Source organism: Triticum urartu, chromosome 5 (genome assembly GCF_003073215.2).
Source record: "Triticum urartu cultivar G1812 chromosome 5, Tu2.1, whole genome shotgun sequence".
Classification (NCBI taxonomy): domain Eukaryota; kingdom Viridiplantae; phylum Streptophyta; class Magnoliopsida; order Poales; family Poaceae; genus Triticum; species Triticum urartu.
In genome coordinates, this window is record NC_053026.1 from 348,122,462 (window position 1) to 348,142,092 (window position 19,631).

Genomic DNA, 19,631 nt, shown 5'->3' on the forward strand with positions numbered 1-19,631 from the left:
GTTGCCAAAAGTATATGAAAGTTGTATAATATGGGCATGGAACAGTCAAAAATTATAGATATGAGGAGATGTATCAATGACTGCTATATTCTCTGATTTTTGGAGGTTTTCATGGATGACTTTTCTGTTTACGAGACTTCTTTTGATGATTGTTTAAGCAACCTTGATCGAGTTTTGCAGAGATGTGAACAAACTAATCTTGTCTTGAATTGGGAGAAGTGCCACTTTATGGTAAATGAAGGTATTGTCCTCTAGCATAAAATTTCTGAACGAGGTATTGAGGTAGATAAAGCTAAAGTTGATGCAATAGAGAAAATGCCATGTCCTAAAGATATTAAAGTTATAAGAAGTTTCCTTGGTCATGCTTGTTTCCATAGGAGATTTATTAAAGACTTCTCTAAAATATCTACGCCTCTTACCCATCTCTTAGAAAAAGATGTGCCATTTTTTTTGATGATGATTGTGTAGAAGCCTTTGAAACACCTAAGGAAGCCTTAACTTCTACACCCATTATTCAACCAACTGATTGGAGCTTGCCTTTTGAAATTATGTGTGATGCTAGTGATTATGCCATTGGTGCCGTTCTAGGACAAAGAGTTGATAAGAAATTAAATGTTATCCATCATGCTAGTAAAACTCTAGACAATGCTCAAAGAAATTATGCTACGATTGAGAAATAATTTCTAGCAGTAATGTGTTTGCATGTGATAAATTCAGATCTTATATTGTTGATTCTAAAGTAACCATGCACACTGGTCATGCTGCTATCAAATATCTTATGGAAAAGAAAGATGCTAAACCTATATTGATTAGGTGGGTTCTTTTGCTACAAGAATTTGATATGCATATTACTGATAGGAAGGGATCTGCCAATCCCGTAGATGATAATTTGTCTAGATTGGAAAATGTTCATGATGACCCACTACCTATTCATGATAGTTTTGATGAACAATTAGCTATTATAAATGCTTCTCGTAATACTCCTTGGTATGCAGACTATGCTAATTACATTGTTGCTAAATATATATCACCTAGTTTCACATAGCAGCAAAAAAAATTTCTCCTTTGATTGAAGACATTAGTTTTGGGATGACCCACATTTTGATAAAGGAGTAGATGGTATTATTAGACGTTGTGTACTTGAGCATGAACATGAACAAATCCTACAGAAGTGTCATTCTGAGGCATATGGAGGGCACCATGTTGGAGATAGAACCGCACATAAGGTATTACAATCTGGTTTCTATTGGCCTACTCTCTTCAGGGATGCACGTAAGTTTGTCTTATCTTGTGTTGAATGTCAAAGAATTGATAATATTGGTAGACGACAGGAAATGCCAATGAATTATTCACTTGTTATTGAACCATTTGATGTTTGGGAATTTTATTATATGGGACCTTTTCCTTGCTCTAATGGGTACTCACATTCTAGTTGTTATTGATTATGTTACAAAGTGGGTAGAAGTTATTCAACTAGTAGTGCTGATCATAACACTTCTATTAAAATGCTTAAAGAAGTTATTTTCCCGAGGTTTGGAGTCCCTAGATATTTAATGATTGATGGTGGCTCACATTTTATTCATGATGCTTTCTGAAAACTTCTTGCTAAATATTATGTTAACCATAGAATTGCATCACATATCATCCTCGGTCTAGTGGACAAGTTGAATTGAGCAATAGAGAAATCAAGTTAATTTTGCAAAAGACAATTAATAGATCTAGAAAGAACTGGTCTAAGAAACTTGATGATGCATTATTGGCTTATAGAACCGTTTATAAAAATCCTATGGGTATGTCTCCATATAAAATGGTCTATGGAAAAGCATGTCATTTACGTCTTGAGCTAGAACATAAGCCATATTGGGTAATTAAATAACTTAAATATGATTTCAAACTTGTCGATGAGAAGAGATTATTTGACATTAGCTCGATAGATGAGTGGAGAACCCAAGCTTATGAAAATGCCAAGTTGTTTAAATAAAAAGTTAAGAGATGGCATGATAAAAGAATCCAAAAATGGGAATTCGAAGTAGGTGGATATCTTCTATTGTACAACTCTCATTTAAGATCCTTTGCAGGAAAACTTCTCTCTAAATGGGAAGGACCATATATTATTGAAGAACTTTATCATTCTGGAGCTATCAAGATTAACAATTCCGAAGGAACTAATCTGAGACTGGTCAATGGGAAAAGAATAAAGCATTATATTTCAGGTACACCTATTAATGTTGAAACTAACATTGTCCAAACCATGACACCGGAAGAATACATAAGAGAGACTTTCCAGGACACTCCAGAACAGTGAAAAGGAATAGGTATGTGATACGTTAAGTAAACCGACTCTAAAAATTCCATAAAAATATTCTTTGCTTGTTTTGGAATATTAAAAAAATACAAAAATAAGAAACAACTGAGGGAACCCATAAGGTGCACACAAGGCACTTGGGCGCGCCCACCCCCTGGGCGTACCCTGGTGGCTTGTGGGCCCCTCGTGTGCCTTCCCGACTCCATTTTCTTCTGGAATACTTGTTTTGCAAGATAACAACTCTTTATATATACTCCCGAATATTTTGATCACCGTATCACAGAAATATCCTCCATTCTTATGTCATGCTATTTTCTAACAAATCTGAAGGCATGTCGTCCCAGTAAGACTCAGTTGGAGAGAATCAGGTTCTCCATGCTGCTACAAATCCAAGAAACTATGAAGATGACAATCACTATGGGTGGTCAATTACTGAGGAGGTCGACGCTGACTTAAAGAGTCTAGATGAAGACCCACAAGTATAGGGGATCAATCATAGTCATTTCGATTAGTAAGAGTGTCGAACCCAACAAGGAGCAGAAGGAAATGACAAGTGGTTTTTAGCAAGGTATTTTCTGCAAGTACTGAAATTGTCGGTAACAGGTAGTTTGATAGAAAGATAATTTGTAACGAGCAAGTAAAGGTAACGGTAAATAAAGTCCAGCAAGGTATCCCAATCCTTTTGTGGCAAATGACAGGCCAAAATGGTCTCTTATAATAAGCAAAGCGTTGTTGAGGGTACACGGGAATTTCAACTAGTAACTTTCATCATATGTGGGTGGACCGGTGCTTAGGTGTTGTTCTTACTTGAACAAACCTACTACTTATGATTAACCCCCTTGCAAGCATCCGCAACTACAAGAAAAGTATTAAGATAAAATCTAACAATAGCATTAAACTTTTGGATCCAAATTGGCCCCTTGCGAAGTAGCGCATAAACTAGGGTTTAAGCTTCTGTCACTCTAGCAACCCATCATCTAATAACTACTCCACAATGCATTCCCTTAAGCCCAAATATGGTGAAGTGCCATGTAGTCGACGTTCACATGACACCACTAAGGGAATCACAACGTACATATCATCAAAATATCGAACACATATCAAGTTCACATGATTACTTGCAACATGACTTCTCCCATGACCTCAAGAACAAAAGAACTACTCACGAATGATAATCATGCTCAAGATCAGAGGGGTTTTAAATAGCATAATGGATATAAACATATAATCTTCCACCAAATAAACCATATAGTAATCAACTACAAGATGTAATCAACACTACTAGTCACCCACAGGTACCAATCTGAGGTTTCGGTACAAAGATTGGACACAAGAGATGAACTAGGGTTTGAGAGGAGATGGTGTTGTTGAAGATGTTGATGGAGAATGGCCTCCAAAAGAAGAGAGGGTTGTTGGTGATGACGATGGCTTCGATTTCCCCCTCCGGGAGGGAAGTTCCCGTGGCGGAATCACTCCGCCAGAGGGCAAAAGTGCTCCTGCCCAAGTTCCGCCTCGAGACGGCGGTGCTCCGTCCTGAAAGTCCTCTCTTTATTTTTTTCTAGGTCAAAGTGACCCGATACGTCTCCAACGTATCTATAATTTTTTATTGTTCCATGTTGTTATATTATCATTCTTGGATGTTTTACAATCATTTTGTAATCATTTTATATCATTTTTTGGTGCTAACCTATTGACATAGTGCCCAGCGGCAGTTGCTATTTTTTGCATGTTTTTTACATCACAGGAAATCAATACCAAACAGAGTCCAAATCCTGCGAAATTTTTTGTGGATTTTTTATGGACCACAAGACACCCAATGGGCCGGATAAGCACCTGGGGATGCCCTGAGGGGGGCACAACCCACCAGGGCGCGCCTGGACCCCCAGGTGCGCCTAGGTGGGTTGTGCCCACCTCAGTGGCCTCCCGAACCGCCTCTTTGCTCTATAAATACTCCAATATTCCAGAAACCCTAGGGGAGTCGACGAAAATCAATTCCAGCCGACGCAAGTTCCAGAACCACCAGATCCTATCTAAACACCATCACGGAGGGGTTCATCATGTCCATTGGTGCCTCTCCGATGATGCGTGAGTAGTTCTTTGTAGACCTTCGGGTCCGTAGTTAGTAGCTAGATGGCTTCCTCTCTCTCGTTTGATTCTCAATATAATGGTCTCTTGGAGATCCATATGATGTAATTATTTTTGTGGTGTGTTTGTTGGGATCCGATGAGCTTTAAGTTTATGATCAGATTATCTCTTTTTATCCATGAAAGTTATTTGAGTCCTCTTTGATCTCTTATATGCATGATTGCTTATAGCCTCGTATTTATTCTCTGATATTTGGTTTTTTGACCAACTTGATCTATTTATCTTGCAATGGGAAGAGGTGCTTTGTGATGGGTTCGATCTTATGGTGCTTGATCCCAGTGACAAAAGGGGAACCGACACATATGTATCTTGCTATTAAGGATAACAAGATGGGATCTATTTCTACACAAATAGATCTTGTCTACATCATGTCATTGTTCTTATTGCATTGCTCCGTTTCTCCATGAACTTAATACACTAGATGCATGCTGGATAGCGGTCGATGTGTGGAGTAATAGTAGTAGATGCAGGCAGGAGTTGGTCTACTAATCTTGGACGTGATTCCTATATAATGATCATTGCCTGGATATCGTCATGATTATTTGAAGTTCTATCAATTGCCCAACAGTAATTCGTTTACCCATCGTTTGCTATTTTTTCTCGAGAGAAGCCACTAGTGAAACCTACGGCCCCCGAGTCTCTTCTTTATTATATTTGCCTTTGCGATCTATTTTTATTTGATTTTATTTTCAGATCTATTAAACCAAAAATACAAAAATACCTTGCTGCAATTTATTTTATTCGAGATCTATTTATCCCATCTATCATATTTTTATCGCATCCATTTGCCAATTTCTGGCACCGTTACCCGAAAGGGATTGACAACCCCTTTAATACGTCGGATTGTGAGTATTTGTTATTTGTGTGCAGGTGTTGTTCACGTAGTGTTGCGTGGTTCTCCTACCAGTTCGATAACCTTGGTCTCATCACTGAGGGAAATACCTACCGTTGCTGTGCTGCATCATCCCTTCCTCTTTGGGGAAATACCGACGTAGTTCAAGCAAACATCATGACCTATATACCAGAAGATGGGCACCGCAGGTGGGCTGGGCTGTGCACAACCCACCAGGGCGCGCCTGGAGGCCCTTGCGCGCCCTGGTGTCTTGTGCTCATTATGTGGGCCCCTCCGGTAGTTATTTGCTCCAGTATTTATATATATTCCAAAACAATTCTCCGTAAGTTTTCAGCTCATTTGGAGATGTGCAGAATAAGTAACTCTGACATAGCTTTTTCAGGTCCATAATTCCAGCTATCAGCATTCCCCCTCTTTGTTTAAACCTTGCATATTATGAGAGAAAATGCATTATAATTACTCCATAAAGCATTTTTATGCATAAAAACATTATAAATAACAGTAAGAAAACATGATGCAAAATGGATGTATCACTAGATTTCATGGAGTAGGAGGAAACCTCTTAACCATAACCCAGGGACATGCATGTGGAATATGAGGGATCGAGCTTGTCTGATATGGTTAAACCTCCCAACACTCAATTTATTTCTTATCATAACCTGAAAAAGAGTGTTGCTTCATCTACCTTAGCCAGGAGGCACCCTTGGGTGCATGGTGCATTAACCGTCACTTGGAAGCTTAGAAAGGAAATAATGGATCTTAAGCACCAAATCAATAAGCTTGAAGAGCAAAATCGCATCCTCAAGGACATCATCACCAAAGAAAGAAACTTGAGTACACAAGTATGGGAACTCCCCTTGGCTTATGCCAAGCTTGACGGAGGTGCCCCGATATTGTATCAACATCACTTTTGTTACCTTTACCTATCTTAGTTCGATATTTAGTTATTTCATGATTTAGTAGAATGAAAGTTTAGTATGATCTATTTTTGAGTGCTAGTTTTGTGATATTTCTATCTATGTAATCGACTTGAGAGTTTTATAATGAAGAGTAGTTTGAGTTTTGCTTCTTTACTTTTATGTTTCAATCTTAGCAAAAGAAATAATGAAAATATCATATGCTAATCCCATGGAAAGTAATGACTTTACATAAATAAAGGTATAAGTGCTAAAATTTATTGGAAGTTAACAAAAATAGTATTGGTCAATGCCGCAATTCATGAAAGATTAATAAGGGAAGAGAAGACTCACATATAAATATACTATCTTGGACATCTTTTATGACTATGAGCCTCCATTAAATACTTTATTTCAATTTATTGACTTTGGATAAGGAAGAGAACGTAATGAGTTATGTTTGCTTATATTCACATAGAAGTTATATTGTTATGGATCCTCCAACATGTGGTGCTTGCTCAATATCTTTGCTAGCCAAAAATCCACACCAAGTGGAGATACTACTTGTGCATCCAAAAACCTTAAACCTAGTTTCATGCAATGAGAGTCCACTATATCTACCTATGGATTGAATAATATCCTTCAAGTAAGTTGTCTTCGGTGCATAAAGCAATAAAAGTTACTCCCAAATATGTATGATCTTTTATTGTAAGGGAAAATAAGCTTTGTACGATCTTGTGATGGTAAAGAAATAAAAGCGACAGACTGCATAATAAAGGTTGCTATCTCAAGGGGCAATATAAAGTGACGCTCCCTTACATTAAGAGCTTGCACATCCAAAAACAAAAAGAGCATGACAACCTCTTCTTCCCTCTGCGAAGGGCCTAACCTTTACTTTTATGCGTTTACTTTTTATGCAAGAGTCAATAGTGTTCCCCTCTATTCCTTTTCATTTTTCTCTTTTGCAAGCATCATGTGGTGGGGAAAGATCTAGGCATGTATATCAGTTGGATATGAGTGATCATGAGTTATTATTGTTGACATTAACCTTGAGGTAAATGAGCTGGGAGGAGAAATTGCAAGCCCCTATCTTTTATGTGTCTGACTGAAACTTTTGCTCCATATATATGTCATGAGTAGCAGCAATCATAGAAGACTAAATGATAGTTTAGTATGTGCACTTGCTAGATGAAAGCTCTTACATGAGACCCTTCCTGAAAATATGATGAATTGTAATTGCTTTGTTGACCGAGAGCATAGTTTGTTGCTTTTCAAGAAAATTTACGCTTTATACTGGGTTGTTGTGAAGAATTGTTACTTTCCCATGAGAAGTTGTATGATATTATATATTGTTGTTATAATATTGATCATGATGCTTCTATGTCCGTATTTTGTTTTTATCGACACCTCTCTCTCTCTCTCTCTAAACATGTGGTCATGATTATCGATTTCGGCTTTCGCTTGAGGACAAGCGAGGTCTAAGCTTGGGGGAGTTGATATGTCCATTCCGCATCATATTTTCTTAGTGTTATTTATAATGTTTTTATCAATATCATACTTTGTGGAACAATTCTAATGCATTTTCTCTCTTAATTTGCAAGATTTAGATGAAAAGGGAGATTGCCGGCAGTTGGAATTCTAGACCTGAAAAAGCTATGTCAAAGATACCTATTCTGAACATCTCCAAATGAGCTGAAATTTCACGGAGATTTATTTTTGAATAAATAAAAAATACTGGAAGAAATAAATACCAGAGCTGGCCACCCAGGTGCCCACAAAGCACCAGGGTGCGCCCTGGTGGCTTGTGGGGCCCCTGGCTAGTCTCTATGGCCCATCTTCTAGTATATAATCCCATTTTCCATAGAAAAAATAGGGAAGACTTTCATGATGGAACGCCGCCATCTCTAGGCAGAACTTGGGCAGGAGCACTTTTGCTCTCCAGCGGAGCGATTCCGGCTGGGACACTTCCCTCCGGGAGGGGGAAATCGAAGCCATTGTCATTACCAACAACCCTCTCATCACGGGAGGACCAATATTGAATTTTCATCAACATCTTCACCAACACCATCTTATCTAAAACCCTAGTTCATCTCTTGTATTCAACCTCTGTCTCAAAACCTCAGATTAGTACATGTGGGTTGCTAGTAGTGTTGATTACATCTTGTAGTTGATGCTAGTTGGTTTATTTGGTGGAACATTATATGTTCATATCCTTAATGCTATTCAATACCCCTATGATCTTGGACATGAATATGATTTGTGAGTAGTTACTTTTTTCTTGAGGACATGCGAGAAGTCTTGTCATAAGTAATCATGTGAATTTAGTATTCGTTCGATATTTTGATGATATGTATGTTGTTGTTTCCCTTAGTGGTGTTATGTGAACGTCTACTACATGAAACTTCACAATATTTTGGGCCTAAGGGAATGCATTGTGAAGTAGTAATTAGATGATGGGTTGCTGAAGTGACAGAAGCTTAAACCCTAGTTTATGCACTATTCTGTAAGGGGCTGATTTGGATCCATACGTTTTATGCTATGGTTAGATTTATCTTAATTCTTCTTTCATAGTTGCAGATGCTTGTAAGAGGGGTTAATCATAAGTGGGAGGCTTATTCAAGTTAGAACAACACCCAAGCACCGATCCACCCACATATCAAATTACCAAAGGAACACACAGAATCAAACAAACATGATGAAAGTGAATAGATGAAATTCCCGTGTGTCCTCAAGAGCGTTTCACTTGATATAAGAGAAAGTTCCGGCCTGTCCTTTGCTACAAAAAGGATTGGGCTACCTTGCTGCACCTTTTTTACTATTTCTACTTGTCACTCAATACAAATTACCTTACTACCAAACTAGCTGTTACCGATAATTCCAGTGCTTGTAGAGAATACCTTGCTGAAAACCGCTTGTCATTTCCTTCTGCTCTTCGTTGGGTTTGACACTCTTACTCATCAAAAGGACTACGATTGATCCCCTATAATTGTGGGTCATCAAGCCCCAACGAGTTTGCAAAGATAAGCCCATCCCTCATCGCCATTGCTTCGGTCATCATCGCATCAGCTGTATGTATTATGTATTTGCCCTGCGTAGCTAGAAAGTTTCCTTTGTCATATCTGATAACTGCTATTTTTGCTCCCACGCCCTCATCTACAAAAGAATTAGCGTCAACATTTACCTTAACAAATCTAAGATCAGGTTTCATCCACCTTGATGCACTAGTGGTAGTCGAGTTAAGATTCATCTCATGGTAGTTACTAGTGAACGCCAACACAGTCGTATGCCATCTCGTAAGTGGTGGTGGATTACCATCATGTATGAGGAAGTGTATTGATGGACACGTCACCATGAAAAGAATAATCCACCTTTGTGCTGTTGTCCAATCAATTGGATACCTCCAAGTGTTCTCTTTTTTTTTGAATTGACGTCCAAGTTTTCTCAAACCTACATCAAACTGGGAAAGTTTGGAGGAGGCTAGACGTCTGCCCACGATTAGTTGGACCACACCATCCATGTGTTTCACTTGTTTTTTTCTCTTGATTCACCTGTCTCACTGCCAATCATAGCTCATTGTCTGAATTTGATGACTACTGTTAGATGACCGGCGCCCCGTCCATTAAATGTGGCGCATTTGAACGTGTCTGCGAAGATGATATGGTGATGTCCAATAGGCGATCACCATTGGAGTTGTCCTTATCCATCACAACCAGTAATTCTATGCCTTTTTCTGGAGGCACATAACTTTAATTTCTTTAGTCATCTCATTCAAGACACACATTATTAGAGCATCTTCAATAGATGATGTATTTTACATCACTAAATTGTAGTTCGAGTAAAATATACATCACCTAAAAGTGCATTTTTACATCGCCAAAAACATTCAACTCCATAGATGTTATAAAATAGTCAGTGCTCCAATAGGGGATGCAAAATACATCAGCCGCATGGCAGTTGCTCCAAAATTTTGTTGTCTCCCATGATAGCTAATGCACACGAAGCAGCTGTCGACGACACCAGTGACGAAGTAGCAACTGTCGGCACGACCGCCTTCATCTTCTTATCCTAGGACGACGTCATCACAGGGTCGCGCGACGACCACTTTAAGCTGCCACCTCATGGTTTGGTTTAGGCCGCCTTCTTCCTCGCCGGCAGTTACAACATGACGGCGGCAGCAGGACGAGGGGTTGCAAATCCACCGCGCGATTTGGGGGAGGCATCATGGAGGAGGTAGCGAGATCGGTGGCAGACGCGGAGGTGACCATCACCAGAGGGGCATGGGGGGGGGGTCGAAGGAGGCGTCCATGGGGACCGGCGACGATGGATGACAACAGGGGGGGTTTAGGTGCGATGTCGAGAAGTTCCGCACAGGAGTTGGGCTACACGCATGACTTCTCAGGTTTTATTCGAGAGGTACAAATGATGCAAATTTGCATCACCAAGTGCCCTTTTTTCATCTAGAGCAAATCTCGAGTAATTTTTTTGCATCTACATAATGTTGAAGCACCATTTTTGGGCCTTCGTGATGTAAAAATCAGTTATTTATACATCTACATCATTTGTTGGAGATGCTCCTACCAGGCTAGCCAGCCGTATGTGCCTTTTCCCTATGACACGTCACCTTAAGTACTTCTAGCTGTATGATATAAGTCATGCATTATTATGATGCTAGCAAGCGGTTACGTGCTTTATTGTTTTCTAGTATTTTGTTTGTTTTTATTTACTATGCATATTAGTTTTGACCTAAATCAAACTTTATTATGTTTGATTAAGTTTATAAAAAACAATATGAACTTTACAGTAACTGTAAGGCCCCACTGTGGTGCTATTCTAAATATATAACTTTTGATCCATTTATAGAATAGTAATAGGTATAGTGCCACCATAACATATGACTTCACTTCATGCATGCGCTGTCATACGTCGCGGACTTTATAAATTAAATATCACAACATTTTCACTATCAAAGATGCAACATCAAATATATGAATAGGGCATACAAGTGCCAAGATCCAAATTTAGTACACTCAGAGACCACTTGGTCCAACATTATATTTTGAAATCCTATGTACCATGTTGTATGGACCATGATTAAAAAGGATGGAGTATGATTGGATTTATATTGTTGCATGGGGGTCACAAGGTGTGTCAGTTATCGGCTATTGGCAAAAGGTACATAGGATCTCAAGCTATGACATGAAAACGACGACATGATCTACCATTTGTAAACACTCATGACAGTATCGATGATCCATGCCCATTGTTAAAGTTACATGAAAAATTACAAAAAGATTGTGCATCACAAACCTCTAAGATTCACCATGGATATTTGAGAAACATACTTGTTCATCAACACATTATAAAAAATTTAAACCATTTCCTAATGCCCAAGATATGACCCCATGCATAACTTCAACTTGTTTTATAGTTTATTAAGTATTTTTTACTTTTTACATGAAAATGGCAATAAATGCAACAAAACACTCAATATTATCAAAGGAGATGTAAACAATCTGAGATTTTGAAATGCTATATACCATGTGGTATGGATCGTGATTAAAAATGATAAAGTACATTTGGATTTATGTTGTTGCTAGGGGGTCACAAGGTGTGATAGTTATTGGTTATCGGCAAAAAGTATGTAGGATCTCAAGCTCTAACGTTACAATCGACAACACGATTTAGCATATGTAAACACTCATGACACTTAACATGATTCTTGTTTATTATTGAAGTTACATGCACAAATGAAAATATTATGCATCACAAACCTCTAAGATTCACCATGAACATGTGAGGAACATGCTTCTACATCAACACATTATAAAACATAGTACAACCAAATGCATGTCCAATGCAGAGAGGAAAGTTTAAACTAGCAAATGAGATGTAAATAATCTAAAATTTTGATAATGCTCAAAGTTTTTTTGAAAGCGCATGTAGACATGTCTGGAATTGCTAAAACGTTTGTTGAAGATATGGTTAAAGATGTAGAGGACAACAGCCATGCAAACTATGCTGGAATTTTGTCTATTTTGGGCCAGCCCAATAGGATTTTCAGAAATTCCTAATAAATCCTAGAGGCCCACGTAGCCATTCATGCAAGGCAAGAGGTGGAACTAAAGTTTAGTCCCACATTGCTAGTTTGGTGGGAGTTGGACCTCCTTATAAGGGAGGATAGTTTCCCACATGTATGAGCATGAGAACAAGAGGGTCATTCATGCGCGCTCCTCCTCCGCCGCCCACCTCTCCACGCCTCGTCACGACGCGCCGCGCCACGGGTTGCGGGAATGAGGCAAGCCGATGTCTAATTTTTTTCTTCTGAAACTGCACCTCTTTGAGTCTTGTACGGGAGAAGGGTGATAAGGTTTTTGGGGAGCGCTCCGCGCGACTACTGACTTCTTCGTCACGGACGCCCCGGACTCCGATGACTTCTTCCCCGACGATGACAACCTCCTCAACGACATGGCTGGCGAGGACACCGACCCCAAGTCCAGTGCTACTGCTACCGCTGCCATCTCGTACGTGTTCTTGCTCTTTCTGTTAGAGGTCCTGCCACAGTTCCTTGTTCTTGTGTGTGCCCTACATATGTTAGGTTCTACTTCATATATGCAACTTGATCTAGTGTCTGCTTTATATATGCAGATGCTATTTACCTTCTCTCTATTAGATTGCATGACTTGCTTTATCTCTGCTATATTATTCATGCTTTATCTAGTATTTCCATTAGTAAAATTATTTGGTAGATTGCTCATATTTCCAACAATCCAAAAACCTTATTATATGCAATTTACCCCGAGTGGTTTTGCTGCTTCCATGAGACCTCCTATGTTTGAGGGTATCCACTATAAGAGGTGGCGTGTGAGAGCATTCTTATGGTTTCAAACCATGAGTTGCTATGACACCATTCTTGGCAAACCTGAAGGAGAATATGATGCTCAACAGCAATAATCTTTTCAGAAAATGGATACCCTGTTTAAGGCTGCTCTCTTGAGTGTTCTTGGTGAGAACATAGTTGATGCTTATGCGTCAATTGATAATGGAAAAGATACGTGGGATGCACTCGAGGCCAAGTTTGGGGTCTCGGATGCTGGCACTGAGCTGTACATCATGGAGCAATTCTATGATTACAGGATGAATAAAGAGCACTCCGTGGTTGAGCAAGCTCATGAGATACAGTCATTTACTAGAGAACTTGAGAACTTCAATTGTATGCTATCGGACAAGTTTGCTGCCGGAGGTATCATCACTAAGCTTCCTCCTTCATAGAGGAACTTTGCTACCTTACTGAACCATAAGAAACAAGAGTTTTCCGTTTCGGTTCTCATTAGTACTCTTGATGTGGAAGAAAAGGCAAGAGCAAAGGACACACGTGCTCGAGGTATTGAGGGAGGATCTAGTGCCAATCTGGTACAGAACAAGAACTTCCGGCTCCACAAGTTCAAGAACAAGGGCAAGTTTGATGGTAAAGCAAAGTTTGATGGGAAGAACAAGACTGTGCAGCACACGAACTTCAAGAAGAAGAATGACAAGAAGAAAGGTGGTTGTCATGTGTGTGGAGATCCTGATCATTGGGATCCTAGTTGCCCTAATCGCTATGGCAAGCGTCATCTTGGGAAAGGCGACAAGACCGCTAATCTTGTCATTGGAGACACTGACATGAAGGATGCTGGGTATGGTATATTTCCCACTATTCTTCCAGTATGTCATTCTCCTGATTGGTTGATTGACACAGGTGCTAATGTGCATGTATGCGGTGATATTTCTATGTTTTCGTCTTATCAGACCGCAGGGACTTCTACCGTGCTAATGGGAAACGGTTCAAGTGCTTCTATTCATGGTGTTGGCACGGTCGATCTGAAGTTTACTTCGGGGAAGATCGTGTGGCTGAAGAACGTGCCTTATGTCCCCTCCGTTAATAAAAATCTTGTTAGCGGATCTCTTCTGTGTAGAGATGGCTACAAGCTTGTCTTTGAGTTGAATAAATTTGTAATATCCAAGTATGGAACCTTTGTTTGTTGGTAAAGGCTATGAGTCAGGAGGCTTGTTTCGTTTATCCTTATCAGACGTTTGCAATAAAGTTGTTAATCATGTTTGCAACAATAGTGAATCAAATGTGTAGCATTCACGTCTTTGTCATGTTAACTTTGGTTGCATGTCACGACTAGCAAAGTTGAACTTAATCCCTAGTTTCACCACTGTAAAGGGATCTAAGTGTCAAGTGTGTGTGCAAGCTAAGAAACCTCGTAAGTCTCACGTGACTGCGGAAACGAGAAATATTGCACCACTAGAGCTCATACATTCAGATCTATGTGAAATGAATGGTGTTTTGACAAAAGGTGGAAAGAAGTATTTTATGACGTTAATTGATGACTCCACTAGATACTGTCATGTGTATCTTCTGAAATCTAAGGATGAGTCTTTGAACTATTTCAAGATCTATAAAGCTGAAGCGGAAAACCAACTTGATCGAAAGATCAAGAGGCTTAGGTCCGATCATGGTGGAGAGTATTTCTCAAATGAATTTGATTCCTTTTGTGCCGAACATGGTATAATCCATGAGAGGAAGCCTCCCTATTCACCTCAGTGAAATGGGGTGGCCGAAAGAAAGAACCGTACTCTAAATGATTTGGTTAATACCATGTTAGACACATCGGGTCTCTCCAAGGCATGACGGGGGGAGGTGATATTGACGGCCTGTCATGTCCTAAACCGAGTTCCCACAAAGAACAAAGAGATAATTCCATTCGAGGAATGGGAGAAGAAAAGGTTAAAACTCTCTTATCTACGAACATGGGGTTGTTTGGTGAAAGTCAATGTTCCAATTCCAAAGAAGCGGAAGCTTGGACCAAAGACTGTGGATTGTGTTTTCCTGGGATATGCTTTTCATAGCATTGGTTATAGATTCTTGGTTGTAAAATCTGAGGTACCTGACATGCATGTCGGTACGATCATGGAGTCGAATGATGCGAATTTCTTTGAAGATATCTTTCCCATGAAGGATATGGCTACCTCATCTAATCAGGAGATGCCTAGTTCATCGAATCAGAAACCAGTTACAATTATTGAACCTGTCATTTTGATGGAACACTTTAAAAGTCCTGTGGAGAAGAACAATGAAGTTCCTACTAGGAGCAAGAGACAGAGGACTGCAAAGTCCTTCGGTGATGATTTTCTTGTGTATCTCATAGATGACACTCCCGGTTCTATTTCAGAGGCCTATGCATCTGAAGATGCTGACTACTGGAAGGAAGTGGTCCGTAGTGAGATGGATTCCATCTTGGCAAATGAAACTTGGGAGATCACTGATCGTCCTTATGGGTGCAAACCTATATGGTGCAAATGGGTATTCAAGAAGAAACTTAGGCCTAATGGTACTATTGAGAAAAACAAGGCACGTCTCGTGGCCAAGGGTTATACCCAAAAGGAAGGTGAAGACTTCTTTGATACTTACTCACATGTGGCTCGACTAACCATTATTCGAGTACTACTTTCTCTAGCGGCCTCACATGGTCTTCACGTTCATCAAATGGATGTTAAGACTACTTTCCTAAATGGAGAGTTGGATGAGGAAATTTACATGGAACAACCAGATGGGTTTGTGGTAGATGGTCAGGAAGGAAAAGTGTGCATGTTGTTAAAGTCTTTGTATAGACTTAAGCAAGCACCCAAGCAGTGGCATGAGAAGTTTGAAAGAACTTTAATATTTACAGGCTTTGTTGTAAATGAAGCTCATAAATGTGTGTACTATCGCCATGGTGGGGGCGAGGGAGCTATCCTTTGCTTGTATGTTGATGACATACTGATTTTCGGAACAAATCTGAATGTTATTAAGGAGGTCAAGGATTTCCTATCTCGTTGTTTTGAGGTGAAGGATTTAGGTGTGGCTGATGTCATTCTGAACATCAAGTTGTTGAGAGACGATGATGGTGGGATTACATTGCTTCAATCTCACTATGTGGAAAAGATCTTGAGCCGCTTTGGTTATAGTGACCGCAAGCCCTCTCCAACACCATATGATGCCAGTGTGTTGCTTCGAAAGAATCGAAGAATTGCTAGAGATCAATTGAAATATTCTCAGATTATTGGCTCGCTTATGTACTTAGCCAGTGTTACAAGACCTGACATCTCTTTTGCTGTTAGCAAACTAAGTCGGTTTGTCTCAAAACTAGGAGATGTGCATTGGAAATCTCTAGAGAGAGTTTTGCGTTATTTGAAAGGCACTGCTAATTATGGAATTCACTACACTAGGAACCCAAAGATTCTTGAAGGGTATAGTGACTCAAACTGGATCTCAGATGCTGATGAGATAAAGGCCACAAGCGGATATGTATTCACTCATGGAGGTGGCGTTGTTTCTTGGAAGTCTTGGAAGTATACCATCTTAACGAGGTCAACTATGGAAGCAGAACTCACAACACTAGATACAGCTATAGTCGAAGCAGATTGGCTTCGTCGGCTCTTGAATGACTTGTCGATTGTTGAGAAACCTGTACCGGGTATCCTTATGAACTGCGATAATCAAACTGTGATCACGAAAGTGAGTAGCTCAAAGGATAACATGAAGTCGTCAAGACATGTTCAGAGAAGGTTAAAGTCTATCAGAAAAATGAGAAACTCCAGAGTTATTGCATTGGATTATATCCAAACGTCTAAAAATCTGGCAGATCCTTTTACTAAGGGTCTATCACATAATGTGATAGATAATGCCTCGAGGGAGATGGGTATGAGACCCACAATATGAGTTGTTCACAGTGGTAACCTAGTTTGTGTGATCAGAGATCCCATGGATTAGATGTGGAAGACAAGTGTTGGTCAACTGAGAGGAGAATGTCCTTACTATTAACAATACCACTCCATGAAGATGCAATACTCTCCTAAATCTGCATGGCAGTTTGATGTATAACTTAATGTGTTCTAGGTGGCTTATTGAAGCAAATATGTTGTCCTGTAGAACATATTTTGAAGAACGCACCTATATGAGTTTGATTGTTAAACGTCGCAATCTATGAGAGTAGTGTTCTCTCTAGTAAACTCATGAAAGGTCTCGGAGTATGACGCATAAGCTCCACCTGTGGGGAAGACCCATGGTAGCCAAGTATCGGTCAAGGCTTTGTGTGAAGCTAGATTCGCAGAAAACTTGCAGTTCAAGGCCCAGTCCACTGTTCAAGTTGCTTACTAGTGTAGCATAGAGTTCTAGGTGGAAGTCAACTTAATAGTCTCCACTGCAGTACCGGTATATCAAACCGTGTTTTGAAACGAAAGGCAAATTTTGTGTGCCTCTGGGATGTGGTGGGGGATTGCTGGAATTTTGTCTATTTTGTGCCAGCCCAATAGCATTTTCAAAAATTCCTAATAAATCCTAGAGGCCCACGCAGCCCATTCGTGCAAGGCAAGAGGTGGAACTAAAGTTTAGTCCCACATTGCTAGTTTGGTGGGAGTTGGACCTCCTTATAAGGGAGGATGTTTCCCCACATGTATGAGCACGAGAACAAGAGGGACATTCACGCGCGCTCCTCCTCCGCCGCCCGCCTCGCCACGACGCGCTGCGGGTTGCGGGAATGAGCCGAGCCGATGTCTAAATTTTTGCCAAGCACGACTGGTATACAAAAGGTCACACGAAAGTTGAAAAGATTTTTGCTATCAGGGAGACTGAATACGAATGGCGAATCCCTTCGGCTGTTGGCTGTTCACTTCGCCTCCCTCTCTTTGTTTCACCTCCCATAGCTACCCTCGCGCCTTCTTCTCCTACGCCTATAAAAGGGAGGTCGCTCCTCCCAGAGAGACGCACCAGAAGATCATCTCCCTTTCGCCACCAAGTTCCTGAGCATTGCGCTGCTGCTATGTTCTTCCCCATCCCGGCTTGCGGCGTGCACCGCAGGTCGAGACAGTAGGCCTCCGAAACCGCACCTCTTTGAGTCATGTACAGGAGAAGGGTGATAAGGTTTTTGGGGAGCGCTCCGCGCGACTACTGACTTCTTCGTCACGGATGCCCCGGACTCCGACGACTACTTCACTGACAACGGCTTCTTCCCCGACGTCGACAACCTCTGCAACGACATGGCCGGTGAGGACACCGACCCCAAGTCCAGTGCTACTGCTGTCGCTGCCGTCCCTTACGTGTTCTTGCTCTTTCTGTTAGAGGTCCTGCCACAGTTCCTTGTTCTTGTGTCTGCCCTACATATGTTAGGTTCTACTTCATATATGCAACTTGATCTAGTGTGTGTTCTAGATGTGTCCAGTTCAAGTTCATATATGCAGATGCTATTTACCTTCTCTCTATCAGATTGCATGACTTGCTTTATCTATGCTATATTATTCATGCGTTATCTAGTATTTCTGTTAGTAAAATTATTTGGTAAATTTCTCATATTTCCAACAAACTTTTCATCTATGATGAGTATTGTTACATGCAAAGGTAGTGGAAATTGTAGATTATAATCTAATATCTTGCAATACATTATAGCAGGCATGTTATTGCTACAAAATCAAATGACAAACAAAGGGTATACAAAGCTACAACACATCGAAGAGAAAGTGGGTTGAATTGGTTAGTCGACGCACTTTTTTCTCTCGTAAACACTTCTTTAACTAGACGATACCCCACATGTTGTTGCAGGAATGTTTTGCAATACATTGAGTTAGAATTCGTTGTAAGGAACATGAATATTTGGAGTAATAATATGAGAACTAAATCTGAAAATAAATATGATTTGTAGTGTTTGATTATTGTATAATGTAAATATCATAATAGAATGTAAATTCTCATGCACGTTTGCATGCTGAGGTGGCTTTTTATTATGCATGGTTGCATGTTGTGGTGGACTTTTCTCCATGCATATTGAATGATGAGGTGGCATGCTTGCATGTTGAGAGACATAGGCTAGTGGGGGCTGGCTATTTAGATGTAGAAGATTTGATATACTGTCTTTGTTTATTGTACCACCATATATTGCCGAAATGCACCTATATTTTAAAATTCCTTCATTCCTAACTATTAAACCAATCATTCTATATGTTGTAACCTGGGTATATGATTTATATAGAGAAAGTTGGAATTCAGAATGTTGAATGCAAGTCTAGCAGCCTAGCTAAAATAAAAAGGATCTATTAAGATGTAGCATGAATAAGTTGAAGTAGTCAAGAATGCCCTGGCATAGCAGCAACAAGAACCTGAAGTTCTCAAGGAGGCCCTAGCAGAGCAGCATGAAGAGCCTAAAGTAGTTCAGGGAGTCCTGGATTAGGGGGTGTCCGGATAGCCGGACTATACCTTCGGCCGGACTCCTGGACTATGAAGATACAAGATTGAAGACCTTGTCCCGTGTCCGGAAGGGACTTTCCTTGGCGTGGAAGGCAAGCTTGGCAATACGGATATGTAGATCTCCTACCATTGTAACCGACTCTGTGTAACCCTAGCCCTCTCCGGTGTCTA